Source organism: Pezoporus wallicus, unplaced genomic scaffold (assembly GCF_028554395.1).
Source record: "Pezoporus wallicus isolate ANWC-B61680 ecotype Strahan unplaced genomic scaffold, APGP_CSIRO_Pwel_v1 contig_3952, whole genome shotgun sequence".
Taxonomy (NCBI): Eukaryota; Metazoa; Chordata; class Aves; order Psittaciformes; family Psittacidae; genus Pezoporus; species Pezoporus wallicus.
Genome location: NW_026635034.1, coordinates 474942 through 491412, shown reverse-complemented (window position 1 = coordinate 491412; position 16471 = coordinate 474942). Strand labels below are relative to the sequence as shown.

At 45.4% G+C, this 16471-nt stretch overlaps 1 long non-coding RNA gene across 2 annotated transcripts in view; it reads right to left on the bottom strand.

Moving 5' to 3' along the window:
- The window catches only part of LOC130603040 (uncharacterized), a 105239-nt gene extending 91843 nt beyond the window's left edge, over positions 1-13396 (bottom strand). For both annotated transcript variants that reach the window (XR_008973056.1, XR_008973062.1), the window contains exon 1: positions 13221-13396. This is a non-coding gene — a long non-coding RNA (uncharacterized LOC130603040). The remainder of the gene's footprint in view (positions 1-13220) is intronic.
- Between the last annotated feature and the right edge of the window lie 3075 nt (positions 13397-16471).

Sequence of the window (16471 nt, the reverse complement as noted above, 5' to 3'; positions counted from 1 at the left end):
GAGAGTGAGTAGAGGCTAATTAACATAGTTCTGGTCAAAGCCTGAAATTAACTCGTCTTTAAAGACTAAAGCTAAAAATGTCATTTGTCTTGCCCATAATTATGTTTAGAGGTAATTATGGTAGCAGGATAACAGCAAGCAAAATGAGTCTAGGAGTGGGGTTTTCTGCCCTTTCTATCTCTAGCAGAACTCTAAATTCTCTTCCTGTCAAAGAGAACTGGATAAAAATGCAGGTGACATCTACAGTACTTTTCTTTGGTTAAAACTGGCACTGTCATATCAAAGTTCACACAGAGCTTTCAGAATCTGAGGACTAAATGCTCGCTCTACATGCTCTCATATAATGGGAAAAGGAGCATGGTCCCCACTGCAGCCTGGACTGTGCAGGGAGGGGAGATCTGTGCCAGGCTTGGACCCGAGAACCACATCCAGTGGAACATGTCCTGCCACATGCATCTGACCCAGGCCACTTCAAATGACCCAAGATACCTACACAGCACAGAGAGCAGCCCTTGTCCTGTATCTGCACAGCATTACCTCCAAATTAAAGCATTTGCTTCCTGGGATAATTAATTTGTCATGCAGGTCTGATCAAACTGCACCCAGCTTTCAGCCTCATTTATCCAGAGCCAAGACAGCTATCTGTATTCTGCAGTACCCCAGGTGTTTGAACCCACTTATTAAATACAATAAAACGCATAGATTATTGTTGTTGTTATTGCTGCTGTTATTAAAATCACAATGGCTGTCACTGTTCAGTTGTCCTGAGATCCATCTACCTGCAGTACCTGTTTCACCACTCCCACTGAAATCTATGAGCACATTAGCCAGTAGTGGGTTGCAGGATTTATCTGTGAGGTATGGTGATACTAATTTAAAGATTTCAAACTAAAGTTGCTATATACTTGGATCAAAGCTCAACACCGAAGCTAAACTTCCCCCAAGGTTTATGACTGAAAGAAATTTCAAATACCTGATATACCTTCATCTGTACATACACTTGTTTTTCCAGTTACTGCATTTACCAAGGTGGCAAAAGCATTTAGATTTCTACTGCACTGGGCCTGAAGGTCTCCATGTGATACAAAATGCACATATACTGGGCATGCATTATTGGACTGGCTGCTGGCAAACACAAAGGTCTGTAACACAAACATGCAGAGCATATTCACTAGGTCCAAATTTGTCTGCTTCTGAAATTGTTAGACTTCAGAGTGTAAATTCAGTGAATTCACCCAAGGACCCATAATATCATTTTGTCACAAGTACAGACTAAGACATAGCCATGGTTTCAGAGAGATGATATCACTGCATAAAACATGTTATAGCAACTTGCCTGAAATACTGGAGGATAAAAAGATCACCTGTGCAGACTTTTCTAATGCTTCTACTGGAATTACCTCTGCATTTTTATTTGTATCCTTCATGGCAAGCAGGGAATCAGGGCAAAACTTCCTCTGAAGGAGTCAGCTCTAGAGGTCATGAAGGTATTCTCCCGTGATGTCCCAAACAGATAGCAGTCAGTCTTCAGAGATGGCTCCACTGCAGTACCAACTTAAGCACCAATTTAAGGACAGGGCATAGGATTTCCACTTCAAAAAAACACCCAAAACTATGGCACTCTTTGAAAGTCTCACTGTGCTGTCAAAGGTGAATTCCAAAAGATCTGTACATCCTGTGAGCTGTGACTTTCCAGAGCTCCAGCAAAGCTCCAGAAAGTAGGGCTCCTGGCCTCAAAAGTTCATCTGTTTTTCCCAACTGTATCCGCTAATAAAATGTATCCCTTCTCCCTATAGATGTAGCCTCACATACCTCTTCAGACCTTCACAGCTATTGCGTTATTACTACTACCACCCTTACAAGTGGTGAAAGTATCTTTACGATGACATCTGCCAGTATCAGCTGACAGATACAAGCACCAAAGCCCATCTGGAAAAGTTGCCTCTTCCCATAATATTTTTGCATCCTTCATGAGATCCTCGTGCAAAATTTTTTAATGATTTGTTTGAACACAAAAAAGCTTAAGAGTTGTACTTCATTCTGACATCTGCTACATCCAAACTCTCTTTGGGGTCCTGTTAACTGAGTTTTCATCCCTAACTAGGTGGAACTCCACAGCTGCAAACCTTCCAATGCTGCCATTTATGGGACCTTCTCGGATGTTACAGGGTACGTCTCTCCATTCTTTAGATCAAAGACACTGCAGCACACACAGCCTGGCTTGTACTCCTGGGGGAAGTGCAAAGCATACAGAGCACAAAACAGAAAACCATATTGTGCCCAAAGTGACCTGCAGACAGCAGACAATAACCCTGAAACTAAACCATATTCTGCCTCTCCCTGGCACAGCACAGAACTGGCAGATCCAAAGATGGGCTCTGAAAATAAAAAGCTTTTGAGTAGTCCCTGGCAGAGCACTTTCTCCTTTGAGATCAATAGGTCTGTGTCAGCAAGGTCATTCCACCAGTACCAGCACCTAGATTCACAGTTTGCAAGTCGTACTACACATATCACTGCATAATGCCATTCCAAGGAGACGTGCTGATACAAAAGGGCTCACTGCCTTTCCACTCATATTGTTTGTGCATGACTGATACCAGCTCTTGACCCTGAGCTCACAGGATCATGGTAGTACCCTCCTTAACATCAAGGAGATATATAAAATGGTAAAATACTTTTAGCAAAGCCCGCAACTCCTACTGAAAGCAAAGATGTGTATTACAAGGTGAAAAAAGGATAGAAGCAGAGGTCCCAGTTTGTGCTCAGCATCCAGCAGGATGAAACCCATCAATGCTGCCTGGCTTCCAGTTGTTAATTTAAGTAAAGGAACTCCTTTACTCCACGGAAACCTTCTTAAATCAGCAGGAACTCATTTGTTACAATCGCTTCCTTATTTCTACTGCTTTTTTGTGAGCACCTCGGTCTTCGCAGAGGAGCAAAACAGAGACAACTCTCAAACGTCTTACATGGCAGCTCCAAATGCTTACAGTTTATGTAAAGCCATGGAGCCAGCATGATAAGATCTAATTACCAAGCGAATTAGTTAAAAAACAGCTGCAAGGTTTGCAGAAATGTCTGCAAGTGCAGAGTAAATGGCCACAATTGACAGAGTTATTGCACAGGCATCCTGAGGGCACAGTCTGCGGTGCTTGAGTCCTAACCAAAATCGCTGTCAACAGTTGTTGTTTTCTCCATTCTGTTAAATGAAAAGAGCATGAAAATGATCCTGCAAACAGCCATTTAATATTCTCATGCACATGAACTGCAATTATCAGCAACAGCAACAACAAACTCTGCTGTAATGTGTTCATGGTTAATCAATTCAATTGATCACTGTTTATTAAATAAAAACCTGCTCTCTAAACAGTTCCTCTGGAAGTGGCACATTTTGGAGCTCTGGGTTTGTTTTTTTTTTCCTTAGCTTTCTGGCTTTTTTTCTATTTAAACATGTTGCTGGGAAAATCAGGAGACCACTTAAAGCTTTTAATTTAAATCCAAGCTAAGAGAAACATATAGTGCCTTTACAAAAGCATTAGCTTAAAGAAGGTTTGAATGAACAAAGCCACTCCCTGGAAAAACGACACTGAATCTGATTTGTTCCTATTTTAAAGGCTTTCAAGACATGTTAGCAACAGCCAGTGTATTTATCTGTGTAAGAGACAGTCATGACCAGGTCAGCTCAGGATATCAGGAAGTGGACCGTTGATAATGCAGATTAGGGGCACGCTTTATTCACATCAGCACTGTAGCATTGATCACCCCTATCCCACACCTTTAGAAAGCAGATTGGAAATCAATGAATTCCAGGCTGGAGAGATGCTGTAGATAACAAAAATCCTCTATAGACAGTTATCTCCCAACAAGGAATAATGATCTTGCACAGAACTGAATGCTTTAAATGTAGAAAGAATATACACCACATTACAAGTTCAATGGAAGATTGATACCTGGGCAGATAAGAGTCTGGGCATATCCCCAGTCCTGAGCTAACTGGAGTGCTTGAGTACTGCACTGAGAACTTCCACCTGTGGTGTTGGAGTCCCCCTTGCCCTTCAGGTGCTCCAAACGGTGCAGAAGGGAGGAGAAGGGGAGTGTTGACACACAAAAATAACCTCGTGGGATTTAATTAAGACTACTGAACCTGTGTCACTTGTAATTTATGGTGGATTTGAACCCGTGCCTCCAGAGGGAGAAAACGAAGGCATTTCCAGTACATTAGCTGACTTCAATAGCAAAGTCAAATCTGAAGTCCTGTGACCCTCCAGTGAACGAAGACTAAGGAGTCCCTGTTACCCCAATTATTCCTGACTAGATTTGTGAGATGTTTTCACTACCATGGAATCCAACCACAACCAGGTTCCTGCCCTAATGGGGGAAGTGCCATGAAACCCTTGTGAGAGCATTAGAAACCTCCACCAAAACTGGGTCATTAATGGCACATTCCAGAGAGAAAAAGGGATGTGGGGCACATTCCCTCCCTTGCCAGCAGACACCTGGCCTCACAGGAGCTAAGGGAAGGCTTACAAAGAAACCTGTGCTAATAACCACCTTATGGCCAAAGTGAAAACAATAAACTGCTTTAGGTCAACTAAAACGTTTTGTTCAGTCTCCTATCAGGTGTTTTACCTTTGATTCTTCGGGATGCTACGGGAAGGGTGAGAAGATGCTTTATTTGTTGGTCAAATCAACGCATATGTTGCAACGGAAAATGTTAAAATGATTTTTCTTACTGTTTTGGATCAGAATAATTGACAAACTATGCAACCGACATCTAAGTAGCTTCAACTGACCCAAAATTATCTGTCTTTTCAGGGGCAGGAGAAGAAAACATTGCAGTCTTTCGCTCAGAACAACTTCTAGAGCAGTATTTCAGGGAACCAAGCAGCAGAGATACCTTCTTTTCTGAGTTGCCAGAGTAAACAAGTTCAATCAATATTAATATTAAAAGGAAAACTTCTCACCAAGATGAGACAGATGTCTTGCAGCCCTGAAACCAATAACACCACCACCAGTGAGGCTGAGAGCAGCAGCAGCTTCTCCAGTCTGACCTGTTTGTGAGAAAAGGGATTATTAGGGAATAATATTAAATCCTTTTGATAAAGGATCCAGAGCCAGTGAGTTTAGCACACAGATGTCTAGTGACTGTGTTAAATCCATCTTTACCCCTAGGCTTGCCAGGCAGCATCAGCTAAATGAATTCCTGCCCATGCTGATAAGATAGCTCACAGCTGTGTGGAGGAGAGGAGTGGGACAGGTAGATGCAACCCGGACTGACACCACGGGGAACACTGCCCGGTCCAGCGCCCCCAGCCTGTCCCTAAAACACCAGCCATGCCCCGGGTGCCGTCAGGAACACTCCACTCAAGGGTGAGGTTTCTCCCCCGCAGGAAGCGGGCGCTCTGCAGTCAGGACAGCAGCAATGCCGCATCAAAGCGCTCCCTAATGAGGTACAAATTTCGCTTGTCGTTCAGCAATTTACACGGATTAGCAGCCGCTGACCTTCCCCAGGCCCCAAACGCCGCCTCCATCCCTGGTCACACAGTGACCTCTAGTGTTACCAACCGCCCAGCGCCCGCTGCCGAGGCAAAGGCCCGGCCTCTCACCGCTGCCCCCGGCCCTTACCACAGACTCCCGCCCTCAGCAAGGCCCCTGGCCCTTGCCCCTGGCCCTTACCCCGGCGCTCACCCCGGCGCTCACCGCGGGTCCACGTCCTCACCCCAGACTCCGGCCCCGACACCCACCCCAGATCCCGGCCCCACCGCTGGAACAGGCCCTCACCGGAACCCCAGCCCTCAGTCCGTGCCCCCGCCCTCACTGCGGGCTCCGGCCCCTGAGCCGGTCCCGGCCCTCACCAGGAGCGAGGCCCCTGGCCTCACCTGGACCACAGCCCTCAGCCCGGGCGGGAGCATTTTCGCCCTCTTTTTACTTCTTTATTTGAGAAGGGAGCGCTATCAAACCTCTGGGAGCACTGAGCCACCCCCTCCCCTGCTCCAGTGTGCCATGTCCCTGAGCATATTTGCATTTCCCAGAAAGGAGTTTGAAAATAAAGATCCTCTTGAGATCCCGCACACAGTCCAAGGGCTATGGCCACCTTCCCTGCAGGGATAAGCTGGTGTCTGCCCACTGATGCGACTGCGGCCAGGTTTATTTAAGCCAGATGATGACACTCTCCTCCCAGAGGCTTTTCCAGCTGTGCTGCACTTTGTACCGTAGCAGGAGAGAAGCAAGAGAGAAGTACCCAAAAGCCTGATGTTGTTGACATTGGTCCTTCCTGTCTGCTGCTTCCTCACTTGTGGAAGCAGTCTGCTGCTCTCGCTAATGGGCACATGGAAGTTTTAATGAAGTTTTAAAACTCTGATGAATTCCAGTGTGGAAAGGTCGAAGAGGAAGAAGTGAGCAAACAGGTTTGAACCTATTCTGTGTCTGTAAGCAACTAAATAGGCTGCTGTTCAACAGGATGCTAAATCAGCGCTATCCTCAAAAGGCTACTTGCTTATACATCTTTCCAACTCCAGTCAGGAAACCCAGGAGTAATGTCACACTGCCACAACGGGACAGGCACCTCTGTGTCTAAGAGGGGACATGGCTCCTCTTAATCCTGGCTTTTCATTTGAGTCTGGGTGAGCACTGAGCACACTCAAATCGAAGCAACCCTACCCAAGACATGAAGGTCACTGAATCACTGCACAGCAACAAATGCTGGAAGTGAACTTCATTTGTCAGGCACCTTGTGACGATCATTCCTGCAGCAAGAAATTTCCCCTGCAGCTTCCTTTGGGCTGGGGGCTCCAGTTCCGATTAGAAGAGAAAGAAATAGTTTTGAGTCTTCCTGCTTCTCCATCACTGCCCCCAGCAACCACGTGTATTAGACATCCATGGGGAAGGGTCAAACCCACACATGGGCACGTAACATGAGCACAGGTCAATCAGGTCTTACTCAGTTGACCACAAAATCAGTTTTAAAGTCCACTTCAAACCACTGTTGGCTCAGGTTCCTGAAGAGCTAGAAGCCTCTTGTGCTCCAGGGGTGCAAGCCTAGCACAAGATCTCCATGTACCTTTTAGTGATGTGCAGTAAGACTTCGCCTCTCCAGTCTCATGATGTTCACATGCCCTCCCTAAAAGCAATGCTAGTCAATAGCAACAGTTGAACAAGTAGTAAGTGAGGTGCCACGGCAGAGCTGTGTTAGATGAACTGCTGCTGGTCTGCCAGGCGTACTGCAGTGGTGGGGGGTCCCTCTCCTTTGTGTGAATTAAAATCAAAGGACAGAAAAAGTTACTACAGATGAGGTGGGCTATGGGGGCACATATGGTAGATAAAAGGCAAAAGGCAAATGGAATGAGAAGAATTAGTCTAAGGGTGGGAAGCTCAAAAAACAGAAGAGGAAAGAGCTGGAGGGCAGTGGAAAGGATGTTGCCAAAGAGGCTATTACTGTGATCATGTAATCTTACAACTTCAGTTTTCCTTGTATCAAAAATTAATGCAAGATTTTGACATAGATGGGGGACTGAGATAAGCAAATTTTCACTGTTGGAATGAAGTCAAAGTTTACAGATGCTTCTTTGGCATTTCTGATTTCTCTGTGCTTTTAGCCACTTTGTTTTCTGTCTCTCTCTTGCATCATCTATAAGCACATCTCAGACCACTGTGAGTTCTGACAGTCTACTTTAATTCATGGGCAGGCTTCCACCCTCCAGGGACCAGCAACAGCCTGTGATGCACATCTCCTCCCAGACCAAGGAATGAAGAGAACATTGCCTAAGAATTAATAAATAAAATAATCCTAAAGGTTTAAATTAAAAACCTCATATAACGTCTTTCACCTACACAAAAGAGTTGAAAAGGCAAGTGCCTATTTTAAGAAGGGAAGGGTAGAGAGTCCACTAGTAGCTGACACAGTGGCTTTTCCAGACGAAATGAAGACATGAACTGGAATGGCGTGAACGACAGGGTTGGCATTCCTTGCAGGCCATGATTATCACTTATTAAATTACCCATGAGCAGAGCAAGCCAAGTGGAGCAGCACATCACACTGACACACACCAAACCAAGGCCTGCAGGAAGGTTCAGAACTCACTGTCCTCAGCTGCAGGGAAGAAATGTTGTAGATTAGGCATGAGAGAGTGACTCCGTGTTCAAAATTACCTGTTGTCATCTCAGAATTATAAAAGCCAGAATAGGAACTAACTGCTCAGGAAATAATGTATATTCTGATAACATACAAGGATGAGGAATACAATAGAAGAAGGGTTAAGGAAGTGGGAGCCTGGAATACATCTGGTTATTGTTTGGTGCAGTGTTCTCAGGGCCCAATCGTCATTGGAGTGGTTTCCATCAATTTCAGCAAGCATTTAACACACAACCAGTATGACAAACCTATCTCCAGCACACCTCAGGCACCACTGCACCAGGAAGAAATCTCAGCTGAAAGCAGGTTTGATGAAGGCTGCAATTAAGGCTTGTTCAACCAGACACTGAGTTCACACAAGAGGGAGTAAAACTAAAGGATGCCTGAAGACTCCCTGACAAGACACAGATTCTGGAATAACAGTGCAAATAATCTGCATCCTTTTCCAAAGGGCAGTGGGCCCTAAACATAAGCTTCCATGGAGTGATAATCCAGACTTACTTCTGACTGGTATCTTCTGTACACAAACAGTTGTTAAAAGCAAAATGCAGAGTATTGACAGAAGTAAACTGTAGAATTCAGACATATTTGCTAGAGCTAAGAGAAGTGTAAACCTCAAAGATAAGATGAGGGAAAGTTTCTAGGTGTAACTTGTTGAGGGAGAAAACTAAAATCAAACACCACCAGAGAACTATCAGTAACCCAAACAACAAAGAGAGGTACAAAAGGCCAGAGAAATAGCAGCCCATATGGTGGTCATGTGTAAAAAACACATTCCACAGATTGCAAAGCACTTATTTATGATTACATGAGACAGAGAAAGATGGCAAAGTTAAAACAGAAGTGTGCTTAGGCCGCAGTCATATGCCAGTTGTGCACTTCTCCACTTTTGCCCCATGGTTTCTTGACTTATTTTTCCATCAAAATAACTGTCACATTTTGGGTATGTCTAGAAGAAAAAAACAAAATCTAATATGATAATTTACAGTATTGCATGCCAGAGTCCTGCAGGAAGGGGTGGTTTTATTGAGGGAAATTCTAAGAATATATTAAGGTGGTCAACAGGCACTTGCCATAGATCTGCCCAAGAAAAATACTACTGTTACTGTGATGAATGAAGTGATAACTTCACTGCTTCTCCCCATACTGCCCATGCTTCTGTGCCCTAACAAAAGAGAAGAATAACCATGTCAGGAACATCTCTTTGTCTTCATTAATTTACATTTTTGGCTGCATACCCCAGAGGTGTGCAGCAGAGAGGAATGTGCAGGCTCAAAAGGGCTCAGCTGGAACTGCAGCCCAGTTCTGCCGTAAAATGACTCAAACTTCATTAAATAAAATAAACCTGTTGTAGCCCAAGGATTGACTGACTTGCTGTTTCCTTTGCTCCTGGGTTAATACGGTGAAGTTGGCACATTGATAGAACACTCAGCAGGACAATGGGGTGTGCTGAATTCAAATGAGTCTGGTAGGACTGTAACAGGTACTTCGTACATAGCCTGCTGCTTGGAGGAAGGGAATGGAACACAGCTAAAGAAGGAAGAAAAGATGTCAAAATCTACAGTTGCGCAGTGGCATCTATTTGTCACTGAAAACAGAGGATCTTGCAGACCTTGAAGTGACTGCAAACTAGAGAAGATCATAAATTTCGTACTGGAGACCAGAGTAAAAGGATCTTCTGATTTAGATATGTCTGACTACAGATAAGCTCATTATAAAAGCTAACAGTCCATACATCCCAGTGCGACATTGTCAGAAACTTTAAACCAGATAGAGCCCAGGTATTATACCCAACCTACAGCATACATGCTTGAGCAACTGAATCATGTAGCAAACCAACACTACCAGAATGCATAAGCTGCCTTGGATACGTTCACATGCTCAGTTCACAGCTCAGCTGCAAATCATACTACACGGGAGATGTCAGGCATCAACCACACAGAGCTGATGATGTGATGTTGTGACACCTCTCAAGAGCATGCAGGGTGGAGTCTGTCCATGAGATCCTGTGCCCATCTGCTAGAGGTTTCTCCCTGTAGAGCAACCTAGTAAGAGCTACTGCTCCAAGAGTGCTGTCAGACATCTAGTAGTCAAGAATATACAGTGGATGGCCCATTAAGCCTAATGCCTTCTGCTGAAAGCAGTAAGGAAGTCTTTCTAAATCTTAATTCTGGTTCCAAATCAGTCAGGCCAGCACTCAAGAAAGGGATGTGGGCATTGGGCTATCCAGGCTTGAGACTAAAATACAGAATATTGAGCAAGGGCCCATACCTGTGCACTCTTGGCAAGGACTTGATGGGGAGACACAAGAGCCAACACAACAGGGAACACCAAGCAAGAGCACACATCTGAAACCTGGTCTCTTTGCATACTCAGACATTAGCTTCCTGCCAAGAGTAAGGCACCACTGTAAAACCTAAATTCAGGCTTGAAGCTGATTCCTACCATCAACAAATAGGCAGGTGAGGCTGGAATCCCAAGGAGGAGTACTTGGTGACATGACTGCTAAGACTAAGGCAGCAGATCTCTCAGGAGCCTGAATTGGCTTTCAGGAGGTACTGGGGAAAAAGCCCAGTCCATTCTGGCACAAATTATGTACAGAAGGGCAGGAAAGAGATTCTGGAAGCAAAACTGAGGCTCTGGAGAAGGAAACTGCAGACAATGAATGTTCTCTGAAAACACTGCCAGTAATCCCATGCAGGATGGGAAAGAGAGGCAGGAAAGCCAAGGTTTAATACCTGGTTGAGAAGATGGTAGAAAGAGCAGATTGGTCAGGAACTGGGGACACTTCTGGAAGGGAGGTGGCCCAAGCCAGAGGGACAGATGTCTCTAACTCATTGCACAATAGTCTTATTGGCACTTAAAATCAGGAAGGCACTTAAAAACGTGAGCAGCTTCTAAACTGGAGAGCGGAGGAAAGCAAACGAGTGCAGAGGCACAAACAGCTTTGGCTGATGCTTTTTGAAGGACAAAGCCATGGAAATCACTTATCCTCACGTAGAGGGGACAGCGTGGAACAGAATAAGTCAGACAGGACAGAAAACAGAGTAGGTGCCAGTTGTATAAAGTACTATAAGAACCAAAACAATGATACCAAATGCCAGCAATCTAGTAATTGAGAAAACTGGAATGTCTTCATCAGCTGAGGACATCAGCTAAATGCCTATTTCAGAAATCTGCAGGACAGAAGACAACCTGGGAGCTTCTCTCCACATACCACCCATTCCATTTACACACAAACCAGATAAACATGGGGTGATTTCCACTATGTTTGTGAAGACATTCTGGGAGAAATGCCCAATGGCCAATATTTATTCCATGCTAGACGCATCAGCAGTGTTCTAGCAGCAGTGTTAAGGCACAAAAACAGAGTTTGTGCCTCAGTGCACTCAGTCCCTCCCTTGGGAGAAGCTGCCACCTTTAACTACCATTTGGGCCATGTTCAGCATGCATAGTTTATCACTGCTGAATACAACATGCCTCCTATGCTATCAGGAGAACAAAGGCTAAATGCAATAGTGTTTCAGATGGAGAAGAGACTCTGACAGTTTTGGAAAGACAACAATCCCATAAACCAGAAACAACACACCAGGTAAGAAGTTAACATACCAAGGGGGCAATATATTATTGTGAGGTTCAATCAGTCACCAGCTGTCCTGCCTCAGGAGATGAGGAAGCAATACTTGAAATGGGGACTGACATAGGAAACTGAGAATCTACAAGTTCACACCTCTGCACAGGCTTGTCTTTGCACCTCTCCTCATGTTGGCAAGAAAAACTATTCTCTTTTGAGGAGCTTCTCCACTTGGTTTTGTTGGTTTTGCATCCCCTCTGTCCAGCAGTCCCATTATTTGGGTCCACTTTGCATTAACAATTACTTAAGCACCACTTCATTTTAATGCCCATCAACTTTCAATCTGTACCTCTATCAGTGTGGGGGTGTTTGACACAGGGCTGTACAATTCCTAGAGTAATTTCAAGAACGAACTGTACCAGAGCCACAGAAAGAGAGATCCCTAGGAGGTATTTGGGTAACATAATCAATTCACACAGAGAGCGGGTGTGTGAGTATGCATGTGAGTACAAAAAAAGCCCATGTACACATCCCCCCACATCACACCAGAAGATGCAGGATCCCAGACACCAGGAGTATAAAAGCCAGCCTTTTGCATGCTTTATTTCTGAAATTCCTCAAGCCCTCCTGCTTCAGAAAGCTGAATTATTTAAAATCAACTTGGAGAAGCAGGATTGCGATTTAAGGAGGAGAAAAAGAACAACATTACCTGGATCTGAGCAAATCAGGTTTTGTTTCATACTCAGTTGCTCACAAAGTTTATCATCCTGATTTCACCTCACCCAGAGCTGCAATTTTCCAACTCACAGGGTGACAAAACTAAGTTGAAACATGTATCTGAATACACCGACAGCAGTTTGACCCTGGCTGGAGTCAAACTGAGTTTTATATCTAAAGACAGCAATCACTTTTTGTGTCATCTGAAGTAACATGGGGGGGGACAACAGTGTGAGGGATGTCACAACATGCCGTGCTACGGACTGGAAAAAGCATCTCCTTGATGGGGTCCTCTGGTCTCTGGTGTGCCCCTGGTAAAATGATCTAAGTGATTCTGGCCCGTTGCCACAAGCCCTCTTCCCTGCTGTATGTGCAGAGAAATGTGTTACAGGATTATGAACATGTCACTGGCACTGTTAGCAGTGCAGAGATAAAACCTCACTCATCTTTAGTGCAGTGAGTAGGAAAACAGATCATTCCTTTAATTATTAAGCATAAGTGAGCTATCCTCAGTTTCCCAAAGCCAGTTTAAACTGGCCCCTGCGCTGCAGATTCATGGGTTGATGGTGCAGAGCTTTAACAATATTTTGCTCTCTTTCTTTAGCTGTTTCTTACTTTGTTTTTTTCCTCCCCTGAACTCCCCAGCCCTCTGACTCTGAGGACAGAAGCACCAGGATTGAACTCTGAACAACGCTGGCAGCTCTCCTGCCTCACAGTTCACCCTCCTGCCAGCCTGCCAAGTCAGCCCTGCTGAGCACGGATGCTCACAGGGGAAGGGTTTAAGCTTTCTGCACCTCTCACCTGAGTTTGATGCCAACACAGCTCAGTGGGAGGAAGGGCCTGGCTGCAGCAAGCGGTGCGCCCGACACTCTGCAAGGCATGGCGATGTGTTGTGTCACTCAGGATACCGTTGCTCAGTAACAGTTCCTCCAGCAAACACATAGACACTGGTACATTGGCTTTGTAGCCCAGGCTGTAGGCCCGGAAGGAGCCAGGGAGGATCTGTGAAATGAAAGGGATGAGATCTGACTTTTGCCTGAAGGACCCTTTAAAGTTTTCAGTGCAGCAGAACAATGCTGTCCAATGGCCTGGGCTGCCACCTGCAAAGATCTGTCCTCTTCGCCACTTGGCTTCTGCGGGTTGCTTGTCCACCATGAAGCAAGTCCAGAGGAGGCCACAAAGACAATGAGAGGGCTGGAGAATCATTTCTGGGGAGCCAGGTTGAGAGAGCTGGGCTGGTTCAGCCTGGAGAAGGCTTAGAGCAGCTCCAGTGCCTAAAGGGGCTACAAGAAACCTGAGTAGTGGCTTTGAACAAGGGCCTGCAGGGACAGGCCAAGGGGAATGGCTTTAACCTGCCAGAGGGGAGACTGAGATGAGCTCTTAGGCAGAAGCTCTTCCCTGTGAGGGTGCTGAGGCGCTGGCACAGGGTGCCCAGAGAAGCTGTGGCTGCCCCATCCCTGGCAGTGTTCAAGGCCAGGTTGGACACAGGGGCTTGGAGCAACTTGCTCTAGTGGAAGGTGTCCCTGCCCATGGCAGGGGTTGGAACTGGATGAGCTTTAAAGTCCCTTCAACCCAAACCAGTCTGGGATTCTGTGATTTTATGAATGGTCCTACTCATTAATTTGGAGGTCAGAAAGAGCAGCATTTTAGGGAAGAAGGCCAGATCCAAAATAAAGAGGAAGCCAAAATTAATTCTTAGACTAGAAGCCAGCCTAAATCTTGATATTTGGATAACGAATCAGGTAACATCCACCACACCAAAAGAATCATGAGTATTCAGGGCTCTAGTTTTGCATCTCTGGGTGTAAAACCCTGTGTTCCTTCCAGATTGTATGTTGCCATCTGTCTCTGCTTCTCACCACTCCATTTGGCCACATGCCGCTCATTAGGGCACATGCCAGTAAAAAGGAACATTAACCTGAGGTTTTCTTTTCCCTGTACTCTGTGTGTGCTTCCTTAAGGTAACCAAGTCTGATCTCTCCTGCCCTTGTATAAACATGGTGCTGAGCTGGAACCAACTCCAAGTTCAGGGTAGTTCACATTGTAGGTCTGATTTGATTTCACTGGTGCCTCATTGTGCATGCCTTGAAATCTGGGCATGAGACAGAAAAATAATAGAGGAGAAACAGCTACAGTGCAGGTAGTGGCAGACAAAAGAACCCTTACTTTAGAAGAGAGATCTGTGGAAAAAGTGGAGGAACAAATTCATCAACATCTGTGGTCTGGCAGGTGAAGTGGGTATTGATTCGAGTAAAAGTGGCACAACTGGGCTGCTAAGAGCAAACACAGCTACAAGACAGAGGAACATCTTGTATCTAGGTAGACATGAATGTTCTGATTCTAAAACTTAGCTCAAGGTCATCTCTAAGTGCAGAGTACAAACACAGTAACAGCTATGGTAGCTTGTGCAGCTCTGAATGACAGCTGAATCCCAGCAGTTTCAGATCAGACTCTACATACTGCACGACTTCCCAATAGCAAGGCTTTCCTCCAGGCCATAACCATCTTGCAAACGTAAAGCTGAGCCCAAGACACAGGGAGAACTCCCTACCAACCCCATCCTCTCAATGCAGCCCTCCAACATCTCACGCCTCCTTTCCCTCTCAGTCCCTGCTTGGCTCATTTGCTGCCTGATTTTGCTCCATGCCCACCCTATGCCAGTGCCTCCCCTGCCAGGCAGGGCACGAGCCATGTGGTCTGTACAGCCAAGGCTGCAGGGGAGTGCTGGGGGCACAGAAAAGATCAGCTGTTTGGTGGCATCTCATAGCTGTGAAGGGCTGGAGCTGCTTCATCTCAGATCCAACTGAGTTCTGAGGTCAGCAGAAGTTGTGAGTGTCTGGTATGTGGGGAAGCAAAACGATGTTCTGTGAGTAGTAGGGTCTCACAGCCTCTGCTCAGATGAGAATGCAACTGGAGGTACAAGTCAGAAGCCCCTGGCTATTCCCAGAGACAGGATTTTACTTGCATGAAAGACATATACTCCTTCCCATCTCCTGCTTAGCTAGGAATTGGGTTCCCCTCTTTAGGTAGTGCTTATACCTACAGCCCTTCTCTGCCTTCCAGTTATGTTCATATCTAGAGCCACACAGCTCAGCTTTCTGCTCCATCCTGTGTACCTCTGCTGAATCCCGTTGTACAGGGCTGAGGAAAGACTGTGAAAAGCATCTTGCATATCATGGATACTACTTGCAAGAGAAGAAACAAAGTGAGGACCAAAACCAGCCTTCAGGATTTCAATCAGTGCACACCCAGAGAGAATCTGAATCAACTTCTGGACTCTAGAAAGGTTTTCATTGCTGCCAGAAAGCTTCTTAGAGCCTTCTAGGGGGAGTTTAGAGTTATTTCAGAAACAGGAGGACATTTTTCAAGGGGAGAACTGTACTTTGGGGTATTTCTTTGTATTTCTGAGCCAAGGTGCACCTGCCTTCCATTGATCTCCTGTACAACTGGAAGAAAGCCAACATCCACCTGCAGAGCAAGCCCCCACCAGAGCAGCACGATGCTCCATCAAACACTGGCCACCTATCCATTGTCATGTATCCTGTATTTGTCACTAGCCAGATCAATCCCATGCTGTTCAGCACATTTTAGGAACTCGGACTAATAAATCATTGAAGTGCCTCTCACTTCACAGATGGTAAGTGCAGTTCAATGAAGGTAATTATAAAAAAAATTACTTCTGGAGAAAAAAAATCAAAACATGGGAATATCTGTCTAATAGAAAGGCCTGCAAAGAGATTTGGGAGTTCTAATAATTCTGAGGAGCAGGTTAAAGGTCTGAGAGTCTGACAGTAGGTTTTCCCTCTGATTGACTGAATCGATCCTGTCCTCATGTAACAGCTCTGGGCCCCTGTATCTCTGAGATTTCAGGTCCTGGAAACAGTGCTGAGGAAAAAGACTGTACCTCTCACCGTAATGTGCTGGGTTTTTTCTGTCTGCAAACACAATATCCATCACTACGAAGGCAAGATGATGGAAACGTGCAGATCCTGCAGGGAGCAGGGAAAATACTAAAGCAAGACCCGAATTCCAGTAACAGTGGCAAAACCAAA